Source organism: Olea europaea, unplaced genomic scaffold (genome assembly GCF_002742605.1).
Source record: "Olea europaea var. sylvestris unplaced genomic scaffold, O_europaea_v1 scaffold1205, whole genome shotgun sequence".
NCBI classification, from domain to species: domain Eukaryota; kingdom Viridiplantae; phylum Streptophyta; class Magnoliopsida; order Lamiales; family Oleaceae; genus Olea; species Olea europaea.
This window is the reverse complement of record NW_019229473.1, coordinates 42,804-46,373: the sequence shown is the minus strand read 5'-3', so window position 1 is coordinate 46,373 and position 3,570 is coordinate 42,804. Positions and strand designations below refer to the sequence as shown.

Below are 3,570 nucleotides of genomic sequence, written 5' to 3'. Positions count from 1 at the left end.
ATGTATCAAATTGTACTTGTTTGAAATATTTGTATCCACATCAAAATAATTTTTCTGGAAATCTCCCTGGATCACTGTCAAGGTTAAGTAATTTGATGAGACTTGATGTATCAGACAATGGCTTCTCTGGTGATACAACATATATTTCAAGAGTCTTGGGAGTGCTCATTTTTCTTGCTCAAAACAATCAGTTTGATGGAGTTATACCGTAGTTTGAATTCTTGAATCTTGAAGAATTGAATGTCTCTAACAACAATCTCAGTGGGAGTATTCCTGATGTTCAGGGTCAATTCAATGCAAGCAGCTTTTTAGGCAATCTGGAATTATGTGGAAAGCCACTGCCTAGCAATTGCCCTCCTCCTCAGCCTCCGGCTGAAAAGAAAGGTTCGTCAATCAAGATGTATCTTATGTATCTCGGATATGCTCTAATCGCCCTCGTTCTTGTGAGTCTCATTGCCCTCAAAGTGATACAAAGAAACAAGCTTAAAGATAAGAAAGAGATTGCAAAAAAGGGCTTGCGAACGATGCCACGAAAGATAAGATTAGTAGCAGCACGTCTAGTGAGTAGAAAAGAGGAAACATATCTGAGTACTCGATGACATCTGTCGAAAGTGGGATGGGTTCGTCGTCACTCGTAGTTTTCTCGAGTCAGGTTGTCAATGGGCTGAAATTCGAGGAGTTGCTTTGATCTCTGGCTGAATTGATGGGGAGAGGACGAAATGGAAGCCTATACAAGGTCACACCTAACAGCGGAGTGGTTCTCACGGTGAAAAGAATCTGGGATTGGGACATTTTGAGAGATGATTTCAAGAAGAAGGTGCATAGAATAGACCAAGTGAAGCATTCTGAAAAGACTATAGTTCGACCCAAACAACACCTAGAGGGGGGGTGAATAGGTGTTTATGAGGATTTTAACAATTCAATCAACTTATGCAACAAGTCACATAAATTAAACTTTGTCCAGATTCATTCACATGATTTAACTACCTATGTTGAATTTCCAATTGAATTAAAAATGACAGAAAGCAATAAATAACTCAACAAATTATTGACGGAGAAAACCCAACTGGGTAAAAGCTCCGGGCACAAGCCAGTAGGGATTCACTATAGAAGACTTCAACTTATAGTACGCCAGACATGACTGTATCTAACAACACTCTGACCTCCTTACTGTATCAACCAAAGCTTTCCTGGAATCTGTAGATCTGCACCAAAATCCCAGCCTCGTTCCTCTTCTATTTCTCGTGAATCAGCAAGAACTCCAGTTCTTCAATCAATCTTCTTCCCGGATCTTCAATCAGTCGATCTTCTGGAAGTAGTGAGGATTTTTGAAAGGTGTTTTGTTTTAAGAGGTGTTTGATGTTTTTCTTCAATAAGACATATGATGAAAAGAAGGAATTATGAAGTTGATCCTTTGGTTGAGAGGAAAAATCTTTCAATTGTGTTTTTTTAAAGGTTGTGTATGAAAAACGGGACTTTTGAATATATATGAGGTCGTTTTTGGTAGTATAGAGCGTCTAAAAATTGCAAGGAAGGAAAATTACCAAAAGTCGGATAGCACTGTCGCTTGAGCGAAGTGCCGGCGAAACTCTAGCGACGCACTTTCGCTCGAGCGAAGCAATGGCGAAACTCTAGCAAGATAAGCTCTGTTATTTAGGCTCGAGTGAGGTCAGGGTGAAACTCTAGCGTGATCTTGCGCCGTTTTCATCTTCAAGGCACCCAACTTTACCCTAGACCTATACCATAATTTTTGCTAAATTGCAACACAAGTCCCTGCACTTTTAAACCTTTACAAATTAGTCTTTGACTTTACAAACTTGGCAAATTGGTCCTTTTGGTCACAGATTGCCAATTACAACATTTTCTTAACAAACTCTCCATTTGGCATTCTGTGACAAAATTACACAAGACAGTCAATGACACAAAAAGAAATGTAACTCTAAATGACCTATCAATTCAACCAAAGCAGCTATCTCTTGTCGAACATGTTTCCTGAAATACAGAAACTCAATACCAAGTGTAAAAGTACGTGAAATGGAAACAGTAAATAAAACAAGGAATAGTGCATATGTCATTAGCCAGATTAAGAAGCAATAGTAATGTAAGTCAAAAACACCAAAAACATACCTCAATATTGCTAAAACATCAAAAACTTAATCTAGCCATTGAATAGATACAAAACCACAGTTATATCACAATTAATCAAAAAACGAGATCTATCTATCTATCATATATCTACTCTCCCTTTTTGTCACAAATGACAAAGGAGCAAAAACAAAAACTACACGGCAACACCACCCGCACTTGAAGACTCATCACCAGTCTCATCACTCGTGCTCTCATCCAAGCGATCACGGATCCAACATAATTGATGTTGATACACAGCCAGAGCACGCCGAAATGTAGAAAGCTCAGCAGACTGACGCTCCAAAGCAGCACGTAACTGCGTGATCTCGGCCATCACACGAGCCTGTTGCTCGACCAAAGTAGACATCTGTCCCATAAGCGTCACCATGGGGTCAATGGACAAGGAAGCCACCCCTGGAGCGGAAGTAGACGTTGAAGGAAGGTCGGCCTGAGATGGATGAGCTGGAGGAATATCCAAACGAGGAGGAAGAAAGACACGGGAACCCCCAGAAAGGAAGTCACTTAATAGGATCAAGGGGCTCCGAAAAGTCAAAAATATCAACTGGCTCATCATGAGCTGCAGCATGAGTAGAAGAAGAGGATGGGACGTGGGATCGAATCTGGTGGATGGTCTATTATCCTATCGGACTAGACGACCTCTCAGGGAAAGAAGCACCAAGAGATAGGACAACCCTATGAATCAGACAGGCATAAGGCAAACCTATACGACCCCCAGGAGTACGAAACGAAGCCAGAATATGCTGTCACACAAAACTAGGAAGGTCTATAGAGTCCCCATGAAGAAGGACATAGAGAAAACGGGCCCGCACCATAGGTAAAGAAGAAGTATGGGCAACGGGCCACAGGTTTGTGCAAACAATGCGCAACAAGACCTGTCTATCAGTAGGTAAGGAACCTATGACCATCGCCGTAGGCCCCTCAGCAGACGGGGTGTTCAAAAGAATCGACCGACCAAGGGCATCGGCCGGAAGAGAAGCAGGAAGAATGTAAGGATAAGTCGGATGGAGAATTTGAGGTATACCTAACGCAAGAGCTATTGCAGATGGAGTAACTCGAAAAGAATGACCTCTAAGAAAAATCTTAAACGACGAGCCGTCCACATCATGAATATTAGCATAAAACTTCTGAACTAGGAGTGGAGGCGGCGGTGTAAGACCAATAAGAAGGGGCTCCCAACTCCAGGAAACAAAGATAGCGGCGATGTCAATAGGAAGGTCAGACAAAATTACCTCACGTTCCATGGGAACGGGGCGTAAGTAGAACTAAGAAGTGAAGACCTCCTGAGCTGTAGCAGAAATAAACCTGGATCTACTATAAGACGTTGAACCACTAGCGAGTTGTGCAGAGGGACGAGAACGTTTACGGGCCATCTGGCACATGCGAAGATGGAAAGAATAAGTACCATGGAAAATGCACGTACCA

General features: G+C 42.0%; 1 pseudogene; it reads left to right on the top strand.

Annotated features, from left to right (window-relative positions):
• The first annotated feature begins 595 nt into the window (after positions 1-595).
• Positions 596-3,570, top strand: part of LOC111374127 — an 11,458-nt pseudogene continuing 8,483 nt past the window's right edge.